Here is a 26,762-nt window from a genome sequence, read left to right on the forward strand (position 1 = left end):
AATAACCTAACTAGCACTAACGAACAAAAGATTCTATATGTGCATGTCATATTTATATATCACATCTTGTGACATCACAAGTGTAACAGCACAACCACATGACCAATACCAAAGGCAATGGTCTTTTAAAGTGTCCCTGAGGACTAGGTAAGTGCCAATTATTCTGGACTGATTATTGTGGCCAAAATGTGATCTAAGCAGTAAGACAACAGTGCTAACCATTGCCCCACTATGCCTCAAATAACAAAAGACGCAGATAAAATGATAACCATTATGGCAGCCTCACTCACATACAGTACATGGATCAGTGTTATATATCCAGTGGCGGTACTCATAATATTCTCATTATGGTCAGCGAAGGTATCCTTCAAATGAAAATACTACAGATTTATTTATTTATGCAGGGTGCAAATCTAGCAGGGGTAGTGATTGGGTTGTGACATCACACAGGCATGTGGCAGATCGGGCAGCAATCTTACAGTACACATGTGTGAAAGTTCTGCACATGGCCACTACAGCTCTGTAGCTAAATCCTAACAACTCTAATCCTGAGCTTTGAAGAAAGATCTCCTAAGCCACACTACAAGATATTATCCCTGGCTGCAAAAGGTTTTGAAAGGAACAGAGATGTTACAAGACTGAGTCCCAAAACTGAACTTAACTTGAGTGGCAAAGACGGTGGTTTTAAATACTCAGACCAGAAGTGGCGTATGGGAACCGGAAGTGGTCGTCTTCTGACATCAGTCGAGCCGCCGGAACCAGAATTGATATCTTCAAGGTTGAGTTGGATAGATTTTCCCACGGCTGGTCTGTAGAAATAACAGGAGAAGTTATAGTGCACCCCGCCACCCCCTGTTCTGGGGTGGAATTACCTTCACTTGGTCCATACAACGTCCTCCTACTCGCACATGTATGACGATATTGTTAATGATTAAATATGTGAGGACTTGGTGGCGCAGAGCTGGCACCTGCCTCACGATGTATGCTTGCTGGGGCTGCCGTGACCATGGATGGATAGATAGATGGAATAATTAAACATGTACTACGAAGATATTTCAATGTTCCTTGAAAGTTTTGAAGAATCTGTGTTCTAAGCTTACAGATGGTTTGACATTTATTAAAGAGCTGATTGTTTGGCAATTGGTTATTTGGAGAAAGAAAAGGAAGGACAGGAATAGGGGGTTAGTACATTTGAAAGAGACAGTACTACTACAATAAATTATTTTATTGAAAGTCGTGCACAGGGCAGCAAGCATCTTGTGGGAGGCAGGAACAATTTCTGGAAGGGGCGCCAGCTTGTCGCTACCACTGCACCAATGTGCCTCAATGTTTTATACATGTTTTAATTTCTATCATCATGAAAATTATATCAAGTATACATCTTAGTATTTAAATTGTCCAGAGAGCTGTAACATCATGAATGTAATGTATTCTGTGTCCTGTCAGTGTAAGAGAAAGCCAGTTTAAGAAGCACGTACTGATTCACACACGTAAGAATACATAGAATAGGAAGCATTTAACGTGCTACTTTAGTTATGATGGGATTTGTGAAACTATTAAATTACAAGAATTTAAGATGAAGTTCATGACGTTCTATTTTATTGGAAAAATAAACTACGTGATTAAAGTGGAAATTTTTACATTTTTCCTCACACTGTGTCCCAGTTTTTTTTTCTTTTCTCTGTAACCTAATGCGCTTCCATATGACTCTCTGACGGTGTGCTACGACTTGCCTTTTCACAGCGACTTTGCCACTCGATCAGCTTCCTTTTGTTGTTTATATCACTGCTTAAACCAACAAATAGTAAGTTTTTCTTTGCCTTTACTTGGTATTCGCGGAAATTCTTCTTTTTCTTTGTGCTTTTGCCATTGTCTTTTCACAGAACACAAAACATAAGGGGCTATTTATTTTGATTTGCATTTTCAGAGATGTAATTCTTGGAGGAGTTGGGGTGGAGCAACAGGCACATGCACAAACGTTACTTTTCACGCAGACCAGGATTTATGGAGCATAAGAACGTGGAATTTGGTGGACACACAGATTTATGCATCTGGATTTTTTTGTGCGTACGCACATTTACGCTTTTGTCCATACGCCATGTTTTAGTGTGACATCTATGCACTGCATTAAGCCCCTGGTCTCCATGATACAAAAGAGACATAGCAGCATTTAGGACCCAATCCACATCTTCAAAATTCTTAAATTTATTGAGAAAGTAGATCAAGTATAATTATTTCAGTTTAAGGATGAAATATCTACTTGAAGACACCAGTAAAAATTATAGGGAAGTGCATTTATGACTGAAGCCAGTAAGCATTTCTTTACTCAAAGAGGTGTGAGAATCTGGAACAAACTACCATGACATGGAGTTGAAACAGAAACCTTGCCAACCTTTAAAAAGTATCTGGATGAGAGATCAGGACAAGTTAGCTAGTAGGTAAATGAACAAGCTTGCTGGACTGAACAGTGTTCTCTCATTTGTCAAATTTCCTATGTTCTTAAAATAATAACTTTTTTGTTTCTCTTTGTATTTTTTCCATGGCAGAACAGTCTATTTCAAATGAAGCTTCCAAAGTCCTCTTCCCAGTCTTGTTAAAGTGGTGGTTTTTTTTTTTTTGGTCATTTGTTCAGAAAGGCACTCATGAACATGTTTGTCCTGCCATGTCAGATGACTATATTTCAGCTTGTCTGCACATACTGTTGACTTACAACTAATCGGCTGTTTCCTCATATTTGTCTCTTTAATGCTTTAGGCGTGTGCACTTAAGAATTCATTACTTAACATATTTCAAGTCAACCAGCTCACCCTTGTGGGCAACAGGTGGTCACCAGATAATACAGAATATCTAGCTGCAAATGTCTTATTTTTCTTTAAGAATATCTACTTCTCACACTTGCATGTCAATTAATTATTACCCAATTCTCTCCCACTAATATAGTGAGCATTTGTGGTTTTGACTTCTACTTACCATTGAAAGGGTTGTAGTTATGAAAATCTCCTTTTTTTTTTTAAATATCCAGAGAGTTTGAGCGGAACTGAATGAGAATATATATATATATGGCGACTGACCCAACACGTGTAAAACACCAACAACTTTTATTTGTCTTCACCTGTGAGGCACATCTTCCCCCTGAACCCACAGGCAATACACAGTTCCAAAAGTGCTTTAAGACAACACAAAGCACGTTTCTGGCACCACTCCTCCTGTCTAGCTTCATCCTCCACTTCCCAACTCTTTCCCTTTTATCAGGCACCCGGAAGTGCTCCAGGTATTTAATTGCTGACATCCGGCTTCACTTCCGGGTAAAGCAAAACCAGTGCCCAAAAGGGGCCAGCCGCTCCTGTTGCAGTACCTCCTGGCGGCGCCTGCGGAACCCCTCAGAGCTGCACAGAACTCTAATCCCCATGAAGCTCTCGGGGAGTCCGAGGCACCGCTGCAACCCAGGGAGGCTGCCTTCTAACGTCCAGGGGGAGATACTGGGCTTCCCACGCTTGTCCCCCTGGCAGATGTGGTGAAGGGGCGTCCCGGCCAGGCATGGGCCCGGCCATCTGTCACAATATATATATATATATATATATATATATATTTAGTGCATCCGAAAGTATTCACAGGGCATTACTTTTCCACATTTTGTTATGTTACAGCCTTATTCCAAAATGGATTAAATTCATTTTTCTTCAGAATTCTACACACAACACCCCATAATGACAACGTGAAAAAGTTTACTTGAGGTTTTTGAAAATTTATTAAAAATAAAAAATTCTATACTTTCCGGATGCACTGTATGTATATATATATATATATATATATATATATATATATATATATATAAGTTTATTTTGCATTACTAGCCTGATTTGTGACATAAGTGTGTCATTATTTTTATTCAGTAAAGTCAGGAAAAAGACTGATATTGATGTTTTAGTTAAATTGATTAATACTGAGTAGACACTGAGGTCCTCTGTTGCAAATCAATTTAATGATTTAAAAAAATAAATAACCAATCTGAAAAACAAAATTGGACAGCTGAAGCTCTGCAGCATGTTGCATAGACGCAGTTACTCACAAGACTAGTAATTACTGTAACTAATGACGGATACAGCAGGGAGATGAATTGGGATGACATTGACAGGTAAGTTGCTAAGTGGGAAAATATACAATATACTGTAGTATGGAAGGCAAAGAGCATTTTTTATATCATTTTTGAAAAAGGAGAAATTTGCCTTTTTAATGCCTGTTTTGGAATGTGAAAAACAGAATCTTAAACAATAGAGGTATAACCACTGAAGAAATCTGTGGTATATGATGAGAGCCCCCCCCCTCCTAAGCCACACTACAAGATATTGAATGAGACACATGATATCCGATATGGTGTTCCACAAGGCTCTATCCTGGGTCCGCTGCTCTTCTCAATCTACATGCTTCCGTTAGGTCAGATTATCTCAGGTTACAACATGAGCTACCACAGCTATGCTGATGACACACAGCTGTACTTATCTATAGCACCTGATGACCCCGACTCTTTCGATACACTAACACAATGTCTGACTAGTATTTCTGAATGGATGAATAGTAATTTTCTCAAACTAAATAAAGAGAAAACTGAAATTTTAGTAATTGGCAATAATGGATTCAGCGAGGTTATCAGAAATAAACTTGATGCACTAGGAATAAAAGTTAAGACAGAAGTAAAAAATTTAGGGGTAACCGTTGACTGTAATCTGAATTTTAAATCGCATATTCATCAGACCACTAGGACAGCATTTTTTCACTTAAGAAACATAAGTAAAGTTAGACCTCTTATATCATTGAAAGATGCGGAGAAATTAATTCACGCTTTTGTTTTCAGTAGACTAGATTACTGTAACGCACTCCTCTCAGGACTACCCAAAAAAGACATAAATCATTTGCAACGAGTGCAGAATGCAGCTGCTAGAATCCTAACTGGGAAAAGAAAATCCGAACACATTTCTCCAGTTTTGATGTCACTACACTGGTTGCCTGTGTCATTCAGGATTGACTTTAAAATACTGCTTATGGTTTATAAAGCCTTAAATAATCTCGCTCCATTTTATATATCGGAATGCCTGACGCGTTATATTCCAAATCGTAACCTTAGATCTTCAAATGAGTGTCTCCTTATAATTCCAAAAGCTAAACTTAAAAGAAGTGGTGAGGCGGCCTTCTGCTGTTATGCACCTAAAATCTGGAATAGCCTGCCAATAGGAATTCGCCAGGCAAATACAGTAGAGCACTTTAAAACACTGCTGAAAACACATTACTTTAACATGGCCTTTTTATAACTTCACTTTAACTTAACACTGATACTCTGTATGTTCAATAGTTCATAATAATTATTCACAGTGGCTCCAAAATCCATACTGACCCCTACTCTCTTCTGTTTCTTTTTCCGGTTTCTTTGTGGTGGCGGCCTGCGCCACCACCACCTACTCAAAGCATCATGATGCACCAACATTGATGGACTGAAAGCCAGAAGTCTACGTGACCATCATCATCAGGTCCTTCCATGAAAACCCTAAATACAAAGAGGACTGTTTGACTTATGTTAGGTAGATTGCCCAGAGGGGACTGGGCGGTCTCTTGGTCTGGAACCCCTACAGATTTTTTTTTTCTCCAGCCTTTGGAGTTTTTTTTTTGTTTTTTCTGTCCACCCTGGCCATCGGACCTTACTCTTATTCTATGTTAATTAATGTTGACTTATGTTTATCTTTTATTGTGTCTTCTATTTCTCTATTCATTTTGTAAAGCACTTTGAGCTACATTTTTTTGTATGAATATGTGCTATATAAATAAATGTTGATTGATTGATTGATTGATTACAAATGTAAAAAAACAATTCATTCAGTGAGAAAAGTCATAGAAGGCAACTAAGGAATGGATAAGGGACTTTCATGAACAGCTTCTAGCGTTTTCATGGTGGCAGTTCAAATAATAGGCACTGTGTTTATAACTATAATTTCATCAGTTTTATAATTGTTAATATATTTATTTAGTTTTGTTCTAGCTTTGATTTTTTGGCATTTAGATCCTTTTCCTAGTCTTTTTTTTGTTGTTGCTTTCTAGTTTGTTTTTTGTGTACTTCGTTTTAATTTGAAGTTTGTCTGTTTAACTTTCTTTAAAATTTCTGGAATTCAAGTTTTATTTCCTTTTGGAATTAATTGTTTAATAAATGTCATTACTTACAATTAAATCTCCCTGTGAGGCCAGGGTTTCTGATAGTTTCCCTCTCCTTTTAACCGTTCATTTTTGGGAACCATTCCAGGGTGTTTTCCTGCCTTGCACCCAGTTTAGCCGCAATTGGCTTTGCTTCTATGACACTGAATTGGATTAAGTGGGTTTCAGGATGTTATATATTGTTTTGAATGTGTATGAGTGCTTTACTGAAGTGACGCAGTATGGTGGAGCAATGAGTAGTCCTACCAGATTGTATGGTTTGAATCCCAAGTTGGCCACTGTGCATAGTCCACATGTTCTCCCACCCTGGTTTTGTCTGGGAGCTCTGTTTTCTTTTCATCTCACAAAGATGTGTGTTAGGTTAATTAATGAGTCTAGATTGAGCCTGAGTGTATCATGTTCAGGGTTCGATCCTGCGTTGTACCCAAATCTGTCAAGATTGGCATTGGAGGTAATCAGAAACACTTGAATAATGTATTGAAAAAATGAAATAGGTCTTCCAATTAGTTTAGGCAGAACTTTATTTGTCCCCAGGGGGAAAAATTGGCTTTTTACAGAAGTTCTTTAAGAAAATGATTTCATAAATAGATACATAAATAAATATACATACATCTGAACTCACACCAAAATGACTAAAAAGGAATAAAAATTTAAAAAGAAAGAAAATAAAACTTATGACTTGACTGTTACAGTCACAGTGAGGTATTTTACAGGCATATTGCTGTTGGTATAAAGGAAACCCAGTAGAGTTTCTTCACAAAATTCTACTAAAAAATTAATTGGCTGAAAGTCCCCAGTGGTAGTGTGTCATAGAAAGGATGTGCAGCATTGTTCATAATGACACTCAATTTTGTTTTAATTCTCACCTTCTCTTCTACCTCCAGGGGGCCCAGAGTGTGTCTTATAATTTAGCTTACCCTTTTAATTAGTTTGTTAATTTCTTGTGCCTCTCTTGAAGCAACTTGATCAACCCAGCACACTACAGCATAGAAAATCACATTCAATCACAGAATTATAGAAGATGTGAAGAATGTCGCTTCCCACCTTAATCTCCTAAGGAAAAAGAGCCTGCTCTGCCCTTTCTTATATACAATAGCTCCCCTGAGTTCCAAGACCATTTTAACCTGTCATCGAATTTACTAACCCGGTCTATCTTAAGTGTTATACAGGAAGGAGAAAAGTCTGTTTAATTTTTCTTTGTATATGATGTGGATGCTTAAAGAGACAGAATGACAGAAGCACAGAAGAGGCAAAATTTGCATTATTTATTTAGGAATTTCTCTGCAATACTCGTATCAATATATTTTATATGAGTAAGCGTTATTTTATTGCCAAGCATTATTTTTGATCCAATACTTTTATATTAACTCTAACATAGTCTCAAATAAATATATTATTAGTGTTTATTTGGTAGACAGCTTTACCCAAGACATCTTAAAAGATTAAATTATTCTACAATTGTGCATACACATTTTTATATTTGTCGCTCACAGTGAGTGGGAATTGGGAACTGAACTCTAAACAATGAGTTTCAAACTTCAACATCCTAGCTGTGTGTAATCTGTTAAACTTAGGACGTTTTTACAGAAGTTAATTGTTTTACTATAGATGTTCAGATAACAATAGGGTGACCTTATTTTAGTTTTCAAAAAAAAAAAGAGGAAAAGGGGGTTACAGGGTTGCTATTTCTCTTCCATAATCCTGAGGAGGAAAAGGCATATCCCTCCTTTAAACTTAAATATTCATTTTTCTTTTAACACCTTTTTAAAGCCCTTGATGGTTGCAAAAATATTAAAATGTGCTGAAACATTTTCAAGCATAATGAAACAAATGCTTATGTCTTATGGCCAGAAAAACAGCCACACACACACACACACACAACCTCCTTGTTATTCAGTAGACATTAAATTGATCTGTAACTGTTGTGATACGTGAAATCCCAAAACACCCTCAGCTGCAGTTGTAGTTGCAGCAACCTCTGTTTGACGTCGTCCCATCAAATAATCTGTCACAACAGCTAGTGAGTTACAGCAGTGTTTTGATCTGTGGAATGAACATGAGTTCATAAGTCACAAAAAACTGTATTTGGTACTGATACATTCATTCCAGCTTCCCACTCATTTTATCCATCACTTCGTCTAGGGCAAAAGCACAGGCATTTATTTTTTAACCCATCTTTGAATGTACTCTTTCTTTTGGGCAACTTTTGCGGCACTTGTATTGTGTTCATTCACAATATGCTCTATCCCATCCTCTTAGCTGTCTTACTGGACATGGATGCTTGCATTTAAGCAAACCCCTCAGTGTTTCATAGCAATGTCTGCCTCTCTGTGTATGCAGTACCAAGTAATGCTGTATGCAAATTTAAAACATCTACAGGAACAGGAATGCAAGGCAGCAATGCACAGAATTCACTCTAGCTCCATATGTGCAAAGCATACAATCATTTAACTTAAAATCATCTATTGAGCACATCTGTCTTGTTAAAAAATTGTCCAAAATGTTTCCAGGACAAGATCCAACCTGTGAGCATTGCAATCGAGCTCCAGCCTCATTGGCTCACATGTTTTGGGCCTGCACCAAATTAACATCATTCTGGAACAAAATCTTTAAATACCTAACAGACAGCCTTGGTGTCACAATCTCCCCTAATCTGTTAACAACTGTGCTTAGTGTACTCCCAGATGGGCTTCAAGTGGAGAAGGACAAACAAACTGGAATTGTCTTTACTACACTATTGGCACGTAGAGTTGTCTTGCTCAACTGGAAGAATCTTAACTCACCTCTTTTATGTCAGTGGGTAACTGATGTTATATATTATATGAAATTGGAAAAAATTAAATACTCACTTTGAGGATCTGTGCAAAACTTTTTTAAAACTCGGCAGGATGTAATTAATAATATTTTAGAATAAGCATTTAAATTGAGAAAGCCGATTCTCTTCCCCTTTTTATTGTATTTATTTACTTACTTATTTTTTCCACTATGAAAATTTCACTTTGTTGGCCTAGCTCTCTTTCTCATGGGTGGGGGTTGACTTGACTTGAACCTAGTCTTGTAAAATTTGACTTAGTTGTATGGAATGTTGTTTGATTTTAATAAATTCAAAAAACCCAAACATCTACTGGCAGGCCTATGTTCGTTTACCTAGTCTGAGTAACAAGCAAAATTAAATCCTGGACAATTTTAAATCCTACATCTTGGCCTGAACAATATTTTAGGACATGTCAGGGAAAACAAAGGGCACCTTTTCATTCTACAGTAGATAACAATGAACATGTTGGTCTTATATTTATATTTTCTCAAGTAGGATTACAACTAACTTTCAATCAGGCATCTTGCATACACAATCTATTCAAGAAAAGAATCAAGAGTAAGCAGAAGTAATGTTCTAACAGTTGCTTTATTGTATTAAGATCTAATTTTTTAGCTGCTCTTGGCTAATAAAGAAATAAAAGCAGCGCCATGTGATGATCTGTGTTGGCTGCAGCTGCCATATTCCCTCGAACCTGGGACCACTGATAGTTGTGTCTGAGATGAGCCGGGAAAAGAGAACACAAGCAGGCAAGAGTATGGTGCAAAAACTGCTTAGTGCTTTTATTATTCCAGTGTTCCCAAAAATAAAGTGCAGTGCAGTATTCATCAAATAAATATATAAAATATACCAACAATAATAAAAACCACGTTCATTGTGAAGGTTATTCCAATAAATAGGTTAAAATAAAAAGTAAAAACACAGTTAGGATCCCTTCATTAAAACCATGACACTCCATGCATCGCTTCAAATTCCCTTCTGTGCTGCTGACCCTTTTCATCCCACCACATAGCAGCAGTCCTCCTCCAGCCCACCACAATCCTGACTCTCCTCCCAGTTTTACCTTCTGCAACAACCCAATGCTAATTTCAACCTCATATCCAAGAATACACCCTTCTATGGTCTTCAGTGACTCTCAACCGAGACATTTCATGTAGTACCCACTAGGGTGCTCAAAGTCAAACCTCCATTTTCCTGCAACCTGTGAGTCCAGCAGGAACCCTGGAACACTCGACCGCACCCACTACAGTACTCTGGAATACTCAACGGTGCGTTGTTCCCCTCATTCCCTCACAGGGTCAGCGACTGCTCTGCCTTCCTTGCACCACACTGACTCATACCCTCAAAATGTACTCACTTTCTCTCTCTCGGACCTTAGCCCTGATCTAGGCTGCTTTTAACATATCATACAAGCAGAAGCCTTGATTGCATGACACATAGTGTCGATGAAAAAGCTGGCTGCACTAGTCTTATTTGCACATGCACGTGAATTAGGCAGTTTCTCCATAAAATACCCCAGGGACACATGGTTATAATACCACACCACCCACATTCACTGAGCCTGAGTGGTCTGTTTTTATTTTTATTTATTTTACACACTGCCTCAAACCTCTATGCACTTCATCACATCCCTGCATCTGTATATCATGGCTGCAATTAATATTACACACTAGCATATCCACAATTGAACCTGATAACTGCAATGAATCTGACATAACATTCAAAGTAGCAAAAACAATCATAATAAATAATAAAACAACTAAACCACAGAAGAAAAGCCTGAAATCAAATTTAGAATTTGGACTGAATCTCACAAATATAATCTTGTAATTTACTTTTAGCTCCATGCTGTCCTCCTTAAAAGTGTCTTCAGGTCCTCACGAGATGACATATACATCCTGTTTCTCCGTGAAAATAGCAGGACTTTCTTTTCAAATTTACTGGGGCAATCATATCTAACACTGATTATAACCTGCAAATTGAAATAGTTTATTTTGTCATGTATCTTTGTAGTTTCATTAAAAATAATTATCTTCAATTTTGGTGAGCATGATGGTTCATAATGCATTAAAACAGCATTTCTTTGTGTTTCGCTCCTTATCACTTTCAATAGTATAGGCAACCGTGTCAAAAAATAATTAATGACCTATACAGACTAATAAAGTGGAGCACACTTCAAATTAAACACTTACACTTGAATACTTAAAAGAATATTCACACTAACAGTAGCTGTGGTAGCAGAGATCTCAATCCATATTTTTTAATATAACAAAACGATTTATCTGTATTATGCACTTCTCACTGGTGTGATTGTTAAGTAATATAAGGCAGTAATTAATTTCTCTTCTCAGAAGTAATTTAAATACAATACAATACAATACAGTTTATTTTTGTATAGCCCAAAATCACACAGGAAGTGCCGCAATGGGCTTTAACAGGCCCTGCCTTTTGACAGCCCCCCAGCCTTGACTCTCTGAGAAGACAAGGAAAAACTCCCAATAAAACCTTGTAGGGAAAAATGGAAGAAACCTCGGGAAAGGCAGTTCAAAGAGAGACCCCTTTCCAGGTAGGTTGGGCGTAAGTAAATATAAGGGATGCACCATTCATCTTACTATTTACAGTACATCAAGGCTGAAGAACCAATATCTCGTTATTTTTGTTAAATCGTGTTATTTACCTGACTGTGGCTGCTTAACTCCATAAAGTCTGTAGGTTTTCACCTCAACCCAACTATTTACCAGCAGCTAGTGTTCGGTACTTATTGAAATTCTGATTTTTTTTTTTTTTATTTTTTTTTTATGCAGTTTTTAATATCTGGAAAAAATTTGGAATTAACTTGCTTAGAGATCTTTATATAGACAACGTCTTTGCATCCTATGAAAAATTACATTCCAAATTTAACATTCCAGCTACACATTTCTTTCACTATCTTCAAATCAGGAACTTTGTTAAACAGAACCTTCCAGATTTTCCTCATCTTGCACCCTCAACCACGCTGGAAAAAATACTGCTCAATTTCAAGGAGTTAGACTCCATCTCTACAATATATAAAATCCTTTTACAATCCCTCCCTTTCAAAGATCCAAGAGTACACTGGGAAAAAGATCTCTCAATTAATATATCAGAAAAGGAGTGGAAAGTAGCAATGCAGAGAATTCATTCAAGCTCCATATGCGCAAAGCATACAATTATACAACTCAAAATTATATACTGAGCACATCTGTCTCGACAAAAACTCTCCAAAATGTTTCCAGGGCATGATCCAACCTGCGAACGTTGCAACCAAGCCCCAGCCTCACTGGGTCACATGTTCTGGGCCTGCACCAAATTAACATTATTCTGGACAAAAATTTTTAATTACCTCTCATACAGTCTTGGACTCACAATCCCTCCTAACCCATTAACAGCTGTGTTTGCGGTTCTTCCAGAGGGTTTAAAGTGGAGAAAGACAAACAAATCGTGATTGCATTCACTACACTGTTGGCACGCAGACTTATTCTGATAAACTGGAAGAACCCAAACTCTCCTCTTTTAAGTCAGTGGGAAACTGATGTGTTATATTATTTAAAATTGGAAAAAATCAAATACTCAGTTAAAGGATCCGTACAGACCTTTTTCAAAACATGGCAGGATCTAATCAGTAATATTTTAAAATAAGTTCATAAAGCACAGAGAATTTTTTTTTTTTTAAATTAGGTATGTTTACAAGCCTTAAATTTAACGTTATTTGGCTTGCTCTCTCTCTCAGGGGTTGGGATCGATCTGTTCTTAACTCAATTTCTCTTTTTGTAAAATCTTGATTGCTTTGTATGGATTGTAATAAAATGAATAAAAAAAAAAAAAAAGAAATTCTGATTTTTTTAATGTCCCATTTACACATTGAAACTCTTACCAGATCAGAGGTTGTCACTCTCAGTCTAGAATGACCAAAGCAGCTAATTTTCACTGCAAACCACCATCTCATTAGAAGTTAATTCCTGCTTGAATTTATTCATTTGTTGCATTTACACTGAAAATTAATTACATTTAGTACTCTGCTTGCTGGTGTTGTCTGTCTTAATGACACAGAAATACGGTAAATTTGTTGTTCAACTTGAATGTTTAGAATTGAATAATATCTTTTTACCAAATTGACTCTTAATAAACATTTTTTCTGATGAAGAATCATAACTGTGCTGAAAACTAAATAAACATATTTGGCAAACACAAAATTGCGGATCACACCTGTATCAGTTTGTAAAAATAACAAACATTTTCAACGGAATGAGAGTCCCTAAAGTTTTGTCACTGCAATGCGCTACATTTGGCTAATTTTGAAGCTTTGACACATACATCAAGGGCATTTTTATCCATTTGCGATGCAAGCTGTCTGTCCTCACTCCAGTATTGTCCAAACACTGTGGTTTTGTCTCTTTACTGTACTCAGAGCTCTCCTAGCTGGTGATCCTGTTATTCTGGGATGTCATGCCCAAAGAAGTTTTTCTGCTCTCCTATTGTCTTTGCTGTTTAATAGTTTGTATTTTTATAAGTAGAGAAAATAGCTCTATAGATCCTTCTGCAATACTTTGGGTACTGGAAAGAAATAAGGGTGTCTTAAACACAGACCTCAAAAGGACTGTAAAAAGATTCACGCAACACAGAAAAAGGTTTGCAGGCAGCCACCCGTATACTTGAAATAAGCTGTCACAAATGAGGGTCTTGACAGGCATCAATCCAAAACAGAACATTTCAAACAGAGAAAACATGGTGGTTTTAAAGTCAGCCAGGGGAAATGATGTCATTCCGGCAGGAACCGGAAATGATGTTTCCTGGGCTGGAATTGGAAGTGATGTCATCGGACCTGGAAACGGAAGTGGAGTCATTGAGTCCAGGCGGAATTTCCTGTGGTTGGTCTGCAAATGAAAAAGAAGAGGGATTGCTGCAGTCCGTAACCCCCTGGACCAGCATTGGAATTATCCCTTTTTGAGCCCTTCAGTTGCCTCTCATGCTCGTGTGTGTGACAGCACCAATTTAAATTCACACAATCTGGAATACTTTACCAATAGAGATTTGACCGGTTAACACTGTGGACCATTAAATAAAGCCTGCTTTTTTAGTTTGCCTATTTCCTTAGCTACATTTTTGTTCTGCTCTTAATAAACTAGATATGCATATAATTATCATTTTCTTTAGACTCATTTTTACACACTTAAAAAAACAGTTCTATATATAAGTACCCTATGCTTCTATTATTATACATACCTATTTTTTGTGTGTATTATTTATTCAATATTATTCTAATCTTCTTTATTGTAATTAATCAGAATAATATTATTCCATTTTTAATTTGTTTTTCTTTTTAACTATTTCTTTGACATCTTGAAAAGCACTTTGAGTTACATCCTGTGTATGAAAATGTGCTACAGAAATACAATAAATGTTGTTTGTTGGTGAGGGTGAGGATAGAAACCAATGCATTCTTTATAAATAATCAAAAAATACATTTGATCTTAATTTTTTTTTTTGTGATCAATTATTAGATCTTATGTGGATATGTAAACTGTGATTTATAAAGCCTGAAGATGATGAAAATGTTCTAGTGTGTACACAAACTAAATTATATAAGTACAACTTTTTGTGTACATGCACTGGTAGGTTACTTCTTATTCACATTTTCTTCTCCAATTGGCAGACCTACTCATGGCAGTTTAAGATTTATACAATAGTAATAACAAACAAATTGTAAAAATACATTACTGTAGGTTCAACCAGCATCAAGTGTGGAAACTTTAAAAACTTAAAGAAAATGAACAACCAGCTGAGAATTACATTAACACATTGATACAGGCCACCAGAAAGGGCAATGCAAAAAGAGCAGGGAATAGAGGGGCTATTTGATTCCATTTAAATAGAAGCACACAGTAAACAAGACAAAAACATGTTATGCTGTTTTTCTGTGCAGATTATAACAAATGTATTCCATTATTTCAAATATCACTTATGATGAACTGACTCTTCAGCTGTTATAAGCTACCAAGAGCTGCGGAAGTAATCAGGTAGCCCTGAGTGTTGGATGGAAGCTCTCACAGAGCTCACCTTTTCCTTTTGTTTTCACTTGCATTTTTGCCACATATGCCACATATAACTCACCTGTCACTTCAGTATCCAGCAATACCACCCAGCAGGACTACCCACTTTGATTTTGTAAGACCACAAATAAGAAGCCAGCTCAAAGTGAGGCCTCTTCCCTCCTACTTTCCACATAAATGTTATCCCAACAGACCTTGATGTATAGGTTGTATTTTGCTAGGTTTTGCTGAAGCATTTTTTTTACCTCTTTCAGGATGTTATGTTATTTTAAATGCTGTTTTTGTGTTTTGTTTCTTTTTGATTCCTTTATTTTACGTTAGATTATTGGCCATTACGTTTCTGTGTATCTTGGGTGCTTCCCAAAAGGTGGGGCCATCTGCCCATTACCATCATATCTTACACACAGTCTCTTGTGGTTCATTGAATGTGCTTGTGGCGTGGCGAGGTCAACTATGATTTTCTGTGCTCCTTAATTATTTGTGAATTACTATTTTTTTTTTACCTTGGTGCCCTGCTTTGAGAACATTCTTTGGATTTGTGATTGAGACTTGTTTGCCTCGCACTGCCTTTGCCTTTTCAGGCATTTCCTGCTGTGCCTTTTGTTTTCTTCAATGCTTCACTGTTTAACATTTTATGAAAATAAATCTTTTTCTTTCATAAAGATTCTTTGTTGTCCTATTTGTTTCTAGCTGGGATTTGACAGTAATATCCCCTTTGGTGCACACTTTTGAGTATTTTTCATAAATTTGCTCTGTGTAACGTTCTAATTCATGACACAGGGTAGATAGATAGATAGATAGATACTTTATTAATCCCAAGGGGAAATTCACAAAATTACATTTTGTGGATGAGGTGGAGGATGGTGGGAGGGTGTTATTTTCACTGTTCATTTTTATTATTGTTTCTTATGACCTTTTTTGCTCATTATTGCTATTACAACTCCAATAAATGGTCACAAAAAAAAAACGACCATCCTTATGGACCTCTGCCAGCAATTGCATCCCACCTTTGAGAGCTCTACTGTGTGCAATTATGCTATTCCAGTTTAGGAGCAAGTTCTTTTTGTGCTTGGGTTACTTGTAAATAGGGCCTTTCAGAAAGTCAGTGGTATCTGAGCTTACTCTCCGTTAAATGTTGCCCGCTTGCCTGCTTGTCACAACCTGTCCAGCAAAACATTTTCATTTCACGATAATACCAGTTCTCTTGCGGCAAATAATATATTTGCTCTGACCTCTGTCATCTGAACATGTATCTCCACTGGACAGAAATTTATTTTCTTTTCAACTTTGTTTTTTTTTTCAATTTTAACAGACTGAACTCTGGGTGATACCTTGCCATTTCAATGGCATTATGCTATATAATGCAAAAAAATTTATAGGGATTCTCGCCGTGAAGTTGGTTTAAATTTGCCCAATTGTAATATGATTTGTGACTGATAACAAGTCAAAAGTGGAAACCATTTAAGAACAATTTTTTGTGGAGCGTTTAGAAATCATTTAAATCAAGAACTTTTAGGGATTAGATTTAGGATCTAAGCTCATTTTTATAAAACTAGGCCCCCAAGTCCTTAGGCAAACAAACAAAAATAAATAAACAACATACAAACCCCATCATTTTGTGGGGTGAATGAGCAAACTCCATGCAGAAGCTGGCTGAAACACTATATGAACTCAAATTCCTGGACCTCTGAGAGAGCAATTCTAGCCATTGTTCCCCAAAAGGTAACACTTCGTTATGTAATTTGACAGTAGTTACAGTAAGTAAGACAATTATTTGACAAACATAATGGGAACTAAAAGAGAGGCAAAGGAAAACCACTAACTTGGAATTACTAAATATATAATGTGAAACTAAAACCATATTGACTATTACAAATTGGCAGTAAATATGTCTTGCTTGGGGATGTATTGGCCAGCTTAATACCACAGCCCATTCTGCTCCAAAAAGAAGCAAAGCAAGGATTCACAACATTTTTTAAATCTTAAACACATAATTATGACACTGTGCCATATGAAGGACATGGTTAATAATAACTGGGGATCTATACCCATGTACTGGCTCACACTGTCAACAGCTGTGTAAAATGGAGGTTCTCTCTGTCAGCTCCAGTGTTAATACACTCTGGGACACTGTACAAACTATGTTTTTCATATGAAAAAAAAGAGTAAAATATAAATAGTGCAGTCTAGCCTGCATTAAAAATTAAAGGGTAATGAATCAGAAAGAAAGTCTAAAAGTATAGGCAATTATTTTATTTTAATTAGATTCATTCTTTTTTGAACAAAGAGAAAATTTCTTCTTTGAAGAAACATCAAAAGAGTATAGTTCTGTCTGGAGAATCTTTCACAAAATTGTCAGCTTTTTGGAGCTTGTCATCTGTCATGAGTTCGGCCTTAGGGTTTCTGAGATCGACAAAAGTAGAAATACAAAATTAATGAGAGGATGGGAGACAAGCTATACCCTCTGTGCATTGGCATTCCAGAACTCACCAGGGGATCAAAATATGGCTTAACCAACAGTCTAAGTGTATAAGAGAAAGTGTAGGTAGTGGTATAAGGAGAACTCAGTTAACCTCAGTGTTTTTTGCAGTGTACTCCCTAAAGCAGATTACATAGCAGTTAACAGAAAAATTACCCAACAAAGAAAAACAAAAAAAACAAGAATGATCAGGAGGAATGCAATTCAAAACAACACAACAGTTTACTTTTAGGGAAGGCTGAATATGTAGACCTGGTAGAGATGAAAAGAGTGAGTTTGGAGATGCGCCAGAAGAGAATAAAGAGTTTAATATTTGTACTAATTAGATCTAGGCAGATTTGTGTTATTTGTGTTTTATGATGGTGCTTTTGTAAATACAGACATTTTCACTGTTACAGTAGATGCTGTCTCAAGTGTTTGTGCACACAGAATGATCTTATAAGGTGTTTTTGTTGTAGAATAGTGACAGACTACCTAGATCTTTTCAAAAACTATTTAACATCTAAACTCACAATACAAGAAGAATATGTCATCAAATATTACCAACCTTTTTCCTTCCTCTCTTTAGGGGGCTTGCTATCTGTTCTTGAGAACGTTAGGCATTTGTCATTAATAAACGTCAATTTAGACTAAAAATTAAATGAAAAAGCACTCCGGCTGTACTAACAATTGGCCTGCAATAGGGACCTGTATGGTAAACAAATAAAAAGCCATCTGTGAACTTGTTGCCTTTCTAATTCTCCTATACAAGATGAACTCAAATTATAAATTATTTGGTGGCCTCATCTCTGAGACATAGCCTGCCTTGTGTGATCTACTGGCTTCTGGAGGTAGCATGACAGGGTATAACTGCCACTAGAAATGACTTCTAAATACTGTAGTGGTGTTAGTCATTCATTTTGTAACATCAAGCTGGGGAGCTACATCATCAAACTAAAAAGATTGTTTCTCATTGGTCACTAAATTGTTAATTAGTAAATCCATCCATCCATTATCCAACCCGCTATATCCTAACTACAGGGTCACGGGGGGTCTGCTGGAGCCAATCCCAGCCAACACAGGGCACAAGGCAGGAAACAAACCCCGGGCAGGGTGCCAGCCCACCACAGGGCACACACACACACACCAAGCACACACTAGGGACAATGTAGAATTGCCAATGCTGTGGGAGGAAACCCACGCAGACACAGGGAGAACATGCAAACTCCATGCAGGGAGGACCCAGGAAGCAAACCTAGGTCTCCTAACTGTGAGGCAGCGGCGCTACCACTGCACCACCATGCCGCCCTTAATTAGTAAATAAGTAAAAAATATTAAGCTACATGTACGCTAGACCATATTTAGATTTGAAAATGCCAAAATAAAAATCCATAAAGTAATATCAACTTAAGGGCTTCTTTACAAAAGGAGAACCCAGAGGTACACTAAGTCCAAACCAGACTCTTTGCAAGTCAGAAAAATGAGACATTTTTACTAAAATTTTGCATTTGTTTCTTACATTTTTCTTTCAGTTTTAACCATTAGTTATAATAAAAAATGCATAGAAATATCGTACAGAATACAGAGTTTTCTATCTGCTTATTATGTCACATGCCAGCAGCCTTTAACATGCTATCTACATGACATTAGTAGATAGTACAAAAAGTAATGCCATGTACCAAAATGTCCCTCAAAAATTTTTCATCATTTGAATTTTACTACTTTAGTTTGTTTAAAGTATGCTGTTACCTAAAGGATCATTATTAAAGAAGTCAGCCATCCTACACACTCATTTTTTTCACTCCTCCTTTCTGGCAAATCGTACAGGGTCATCTTTCCACAGATCACAAGGCTACTTTAGTTATAGAAATAAATACTGTGCATGTGCTTTTTATTCAAGATTACTAAATACCTACTCATAATAACAATAATGTACACATTCATATTTATGTACAATTACAATTACAATGATTTTCGGAATATCTAATGTCAGCATCGGAATCTATAAAGTAATTTCTGAATATATAAATTCAGTGTCGGAATATATAAAATCAAAACTTGAATATATTAAGTCAGTGTCGGAATATATAAAGTAATTCCTGATTATATAAAATCAGCGTTGGAATATATAACGTCATTCCTGAATATATAAAGTCAAATTATACTGATATTGATTGAAACGACTCAGGCACATTTTTTGTAAACTCGATGAGTTCCTAATACAACGTAATGAAATAAGTTAACAAAAACTTCTTCAGAAAAATATATAAAAAAAACACTGTTCAGTTAAATTATTCAAAATGATGTATGTGCCTGGTATTTTGAACACTATATTTATTTATTCTTTTTGTAAGGACGCATTTTTGGACAAACCTCACAAACCCGATCAACTCTGAGTGGCTTCTGTCAAAGTTTACCTTCCACTAGTACGATTGAAATGAAAAGGACGGAAATAGAGAATATTTGATGGAACTAGACCATTTTATTTGTGAATTGTCCTAATTTTATATATTCGGGAATGATTTTATTTATTCCAACGCTGACTTTATATATTCAAAAGTGACTTTATATATTTTCCGACGCTTACTTTATATATACCGACGCTGACTTAATATAATCAGGCTTTGACGCTATATATAATCAGGAATGATTTTATGTATTCTGACGATGACTTTATATATTCTGATGCTGACTTTATATACAGTGATCCCTACTCGATCACGGGGGTTGTTTTTCAGAACCCCCCATGAAAGGTGAAAATCTGCGAAGTAAAAACCATATGTTCATATGTTTATTTTTATATATTTTAAGTCCTTATAAGCTCTCCCACACTCTTATAAACATTTACTGCGCAGTTACTGTATACAGCATAAACCCTTTGTATTTTCTTAGATATTACATAGGATTCATTGAAATTATGTATGTAAACACACTGGTTATATACATCCATCTATCCATTTTCCAACCTGTTAAATCCAAACACAAGGGTCCGCTGGAGCCAATCCCAGCCAACACAGGGCGCAAGGCAGGAACCAATCCCGGGCAGGGCACCAACTCACCCATACTCACACACCAAGCACACACTAGGGACAATTTAGAATCGCCAATCCACCTAACCTGCATGCACACACCCAGCCAGTACAATTTAGGATCACCAGTGCACTTAATCTGCATGTTTTTGGACTGTGGGAGGAAATTGGAGCAACCGGAGGAAACCCACGCAGACACGGGGAGAACATGCAAACTCCACGCAGGGAGGACCCGGGAAGCGAACCCGGGTCTCATAACTGCGAGGCAGCAGTGCTACCACTGCGCCAACCTAAATATTATTTTAAAGATAGCGAGCGTCTCCGATATCACATATGTTACAGCCATTATAATAGACACCAGCAATAAATACGTACAATGCCAGAAAAATTGTATACAGTAAAATGTGTGTACAGTGACACTAAACGTACGTACATGTACTAAGTACTGAATGTAGAAAATTAATTATGGTTACTCACCAACAATGACACAACGGCTTGTCCGATAAGGATGAGTTTAATTTTACTGCACAACAAAGTAGAGCGTTACAGCTCTTCTAAAGGAGCCTCTTCAGGCGACTGTGTAGCATCGCCGTTGTTCTTATTCTGACAGTCTTCAATCCCAAATCCCAAAAGCAGATTCCATCCGGACTACCGCTTTATTACGTCCACTTACAACTCATTTTGCACCCTGGTTAAAGGACACTGCAACCATAGATCTTATATTCTTTTCCTCCTTTTTAAATAAAAAGAATTGAGGACTTATTGATGCCGTAATGGCGTCCTACAGCAGTGTAACTGTTCCCTTCCTTCAACATATCCAAATCTTTTACCTTTTCGGCAATCGTAAGCATCTTCCGTTGACACTTGGGCATGGCCCCTGAAGCAGTAGCAGGAGCAGATCGTTTTGGAGCCATAACGAAGGCCTTGACTATGCACAAAGATAAACACAAAAGAGCACAAAAGTTAACTCTTTACACAGTGAAACATGTTGATGCTGAATGAGCGAGAAGAGACTTCCTGGTTAACGCAGCGGAATCGAATTCGGTGCTCCATTGCTGAGTCAATCAGCGCACAGGAACTTACCTGTGTGCTCTGATTGGGTAGCTTCTCAGCCATCCGCCAATAGTGTCCCTTGTATGAAATCAACTGGGCAAACCTACTGAGGAAGCATTTACCAGAAGTAAAAAGAACCATTGTCCGCAGAAACCTGTGAAGCAGCGAAAAATCTGTGTTATATATTTAGATATGCTTACATATAAAATCTGCGATAGAGTGAAGCCGCGAAAGTCGAAGCGCGATATAGCGAGGGATTACTGTATTCAGGAATGACTTTATATATTCGGGAATGACTTTATATATTCGAGAATGATCTTTATATATTTAGTAATGACTTTATATATTCCAATGCTGACTTTATATATTCAGTAATGACTTTATACAGTATATTCCGACGCTGACGTTATATAATCAGGCTTTGACTTTATATATTCGGGAATGACTTTATATATTCAGGTTTTGTTGTTATATATTCAAAATACTGACTTTATATATTCCAAAAATCATTATATTTGCTTGTTTGGCACCCCATATTATGTATAAATATATATATATATATATATATATATATATATATATATATATATATTTATACATATTATGGGGTATATATATATATGGAAGAGAAGGTCTATGATGCAATTTGCATATTTGCAGCTGGAGATCCACAAAGGCAGAAAATTAATCAAGTATCATAAAGTAGTTTTTATTGCTGAGCTTTCAGTCCCTGTCAGGGGTCTTCATCAGAGGATAATGCTTAGACTTACAAGAATCAAAGGCAATATATAGCAAAAATTACGTGAAGCAGGGAAGGTGGGGGTGGGCTCAGTCAGTGTGAACGGGGAGGGGTATTTATTGTAAAGTTTTATTTATTATGAACATGTTCTTCTTAAGTTTGCATATGCTGGGTTTATGTCCAAATATCTGTTGATTTATTTTGCCTGCAAATTCAGTGATGGAGTAGACTACAGAAATGGTTTCAGTAGCAGTGATGGTGCAGTAGGGAAACAGGTGTTTAGGGCATGTGTGGTGGACAATCAGGATTCATAAGATTGTATAATGTAATATTGTCAAACCAGCTGAATCCGATACAGGGCAAGCATCCTGGACTGCAGGCTGTGGAATTGGGCTTGGCTAAACATAAAATGTTTAACTTTACCCATAATCCACATATGTTTTGCCCCTGTTGCACATGCTGGTAGTGACAGCAGTGAAGCTATATTGACTGTAAGGGCAGTATGCCCAGTTGTTGTATGGTTAAGATTAGGATTATGGGAGGATTATATGACTCAAATAATGATGACTGTCAAGTAAACAGTTTCATAAACATGCAATTTTCATCACTTGCATTCAGGTCACTTCTTTCCCATCTAATATGGAATTCAGCAGGACCCAATTGTCACGCTTGGGTCACAGATTTGCACAGAAACATTGGAGGTTGTAGAAACAGGAACTTTATTCAAACACTGCAAACAAACATTTGTTTCAAAAGTTTAAACATGCTCCATGACAAGTCAGAGATGACAATTCCGCCAGGAGCAGAGAATATCAGAGAGAGAGAGAAAAGCAAACAATCAATTCCAAATCTGACAGGTGCTGTAGAGGCTTTTAAGTAAGCAGAGTACTGCGTGAGAGGCTTATCACACAACAGAGCCAACAGTAAGGTAAGGAGCAATGTGAAGGTAGTCTGTCAACGTTTTTCAGGGGTTTTCCCAGGAACGTCTATATTCTCTGAGGGTGCGATAAACCCCCCAGCTCACACAATGTGTGACGTCTATGAATTATAGGCGGGGGTAAATGTTTTACTCCACCCACATTTAGGCAGGCCTCATTCCATTCAGGGTCATGCTGAGCATCAAGCAGCATCAGGCACAAGGCAGAAACCAGCACTGGAGAGGGAACCATAGCATTGAAGAGCCCATTCATGCCCATACCCTCCCTAGGCCAGTTTAGAATGTGCAAATCAGATATTTTAAATACCATATAAACTCAGGAGGAATAAACTTGATGTTGTATCGGGAGTGTTGAGTGTATGATCACCAATGAATGAGAGAAATGCTCAAACATTCTAAGCTACTTCTCACATCAACACTTATTGTAAGTCTCACTGATTCACTAGTTCTAGTTTCAATTAAAATATGGGTACTTGTGTACTAAACAGATGGCATGGACAGCTAGTACCCTTTTCTATTATCGTGACGCAAATCAGATTTTTGTTTTTAACATTAGGCACACAAAGGGAACATTAACATTAGGGACTTATAGGCAAGTATGTTCCACCCCCACTAACTTTTAGGTTAGCATTTGTGGTTGGACTAGGTCAGCCTAATAATTTAAACTCCAAAAAATGAAGCAACCGGGGCACCTCCCCCATGGAGCCCAACACTAGAATGGGTAGGAACTCCCGTCCGTTTAGTACACAAGTACCAAAATACAGTATGTATATAAACTGTGTGATGAATGTTTGCATAAAAAAATATACCAGACATGTATTGCTATTTGTTCCAGTTGGTTGTTGCCTAAGTTAAAGCTAGTATTTCCTTAGGCTATAAGTTTTATAACTCATTCATTCATTTGTGATGTGCCCAGCACACAAACTGAAACAATGATGGCGATATCGATTAACTATAAAAGGCGATGTGCATATTTATTATACATTTGTATTAATATTGGCATTGCTAGTAATTAATATTTAATCATTTCGAATGTTGTTCCTCATAAACACTAAATAGTGTTTGATTTTTGCATTTCATACCGTCGATTTAAAATTCAAACACGGCTCCGTCTCTGGTTCTGACTTAGCTCCTTTCCTCCCCAAAGCTGGAATGTAAGGTGCTGCGGGCAGTTTAAAGACATATTTTCAGAGCTCATGCTGCAATGCCAATTAAGTGAAGCTGTTGCCATAGTGACAGCTGATCTCATCCTTGGCCAAACAGCAAACTGTTTTCATGTCCTACCAGCACACGCAGGGTTACGTAACTCAGCCTTCTGCATTCCTTAAAAAGATACATACTGATTGCCAACAATCCTTGGCAATGCAAACCTTTTTTCAAACATTTTGTAAACATCATAAATTTGGAAGTAACCATTCATTTCACTGTAGAAAATCCCATCTGAAATCGTTTTGTTTAAAAAGATAATCCTTGTACGAAAAAGATCGAACAAAACATCTTTTCTGGAAGGTTTTAAGAAAACAAAAGAAATGCACATTAATTTGTTTGTTACACTCTTACAGTGCTGATTTTATCTAAAATATGGAAATCAGCAGTAGTTCATTTTTTTCCTCATACAGAAAATCATGGCCACTTAAATAGAATTTACCTTGAACTTTTCAGCTAAATGTATTGACTGATTTTAACATTAATGAGTCATTTTGAAATGTAAAATGTTTTGCATATTCCTCATTTCTTCTCTCAGTACAACAAAACCCTTGCAGATAACTATTTATTTATGCATTTACATTTATGGTCTGAGATTCTTTAAATGTTTAATTTCAAGTTTGTTCTATCAATATTAAGTACATTGTCATTATCTCAATCTGCAGTACGCAATTCCTCCCAATTGAATTGGTTACCGTCCCAATGCTGAGCCAAAATGCTGCCAGGCCCTGTGACTCTGAAATTTCAAGCCTGCCTTATATTTTACAAGGATCTACTATTTGCCTGTCCAAAATTTCTTCTGTTCCATCACATTGAGTAAACAATAATCTCTTTTCAAAGGTGGGACATGAGCTGAAAAATTCAATTAGTTTCTTCAAATCTGTTCCCTCAGTCAAAAAATACTTTTATCTAAGGCATCAGATGCAAGTAATGATAAGGTTTGGATTAAGCTTTAGCACTTACTGCCGTCATCAAAAAAAAAGAAAAAAACTATTATTCCTTGCTGTTTCCAAAGGTTCAGACTTGTATTGTGTTCATTTTTAACATTTTGCGTCTAGTCCTGTGTGTTATATACAGACACATCTGGTAGGTAACCATAACCATTCTGATTGTACTATGCATAAGAAAGTGCAAATTTGATTTAGCAAGTCTAATCTCGTCTAATCTCACATTGAAGCTCTGCTAACACAATTTCAGTTACCAAGACTGTAAACATGCAACACATTCTTAGAGTAAATTGCTAAGCAAGAAAAGGGAAGAATCTCTGATTAAACATTACCATCCGTTATTGGGCATAATATCATTGAAGCTTGCAAATTTGAAGCAAATAAAGTCTGAAAAAGCATGAAGGATGGCTTGTGGCTGTTTATTGTCCTTTAGCTTTGTGAATCTGTTCAAGCAAAGGAAAATTCTAATGAGCCATTAAACAACGGCATACCTGCAGGGTTATCCATCTCTTTTTTGACTACACTAACAGTTGACAGCAGTTAGTTTTTAGACAGACAGTCTTTGACAGACGTGTTAACTAAGACAGTGGCTATAGCTGGCAGAGGGTTCCAGCAACAATGAACTTTAAACCATGATATCTGTGGTTCACTTACTGTGTGGCTTCTAGGGTAAGAATGTTATTGGTGTTCACTGCTTCAGTGTGATATTTAACGTGTGGTCACCAGAGGGCACTGCCGCTGCCCAAACCCGACACAGACAGACGTAGGGCACAAGTGCAACACATGCACCTTTATGTTTTCCTTTTTTCTCATGGGAAACACCTTCCCCCATCTCCCACCTGTACAGCACAGTTCAAAGCAATACACAAAAATACAGTTCTCTTCTTTTTAATTTCCTACTCTCTCTGTCTGCCTCCACTCCTCTCCCAGCATACTTCATCACCTCCCACCCAACTCTGGCTCCCTGAATCGAGTGAGGTGGTGCTCTACGGCCTTCTTCTGGAAGCACTTCCGGGTGTGCTAGAAATGCTACGCCTACCGGTGGCCATGGGACCCAGCAGGATTGAGCTTCCATGCTCCAAATCCATGGCACTGCTGCAAGCCAGGGGGGCTGCCCTGTAGCAAGGACCTTGGCCATCCGCCACAAATATTAAAGGTGTTTTTATGAATGAGGTGGCATTGTGGTGCAGTAATCAGCTGCTTCACAGATCCTGGAAATGCAATGCTCTTACCCTATATACACAGATTTTTCTCTTGAAATCCAAATTTTCATCCCATAGGTAGTGAGTTTATTTTCACCTGGTGCAGCCGT

Source organism: Polypterus senegalus, chromosome 11 (genome assembly GCF_016835505.1).
Source record: "Polypterus senegalus isolate Bchr_013 chromosome 11, ASM1683550v1, whole genome shotgun sequence".
Classification (NCBI taxonomy): domain Eukaryota; kingdom Metazoa; phylum Chordata; class Cladistia; order Polypteriformes; family Polypteridae; genus Polypterus; species Polypterus senegalus.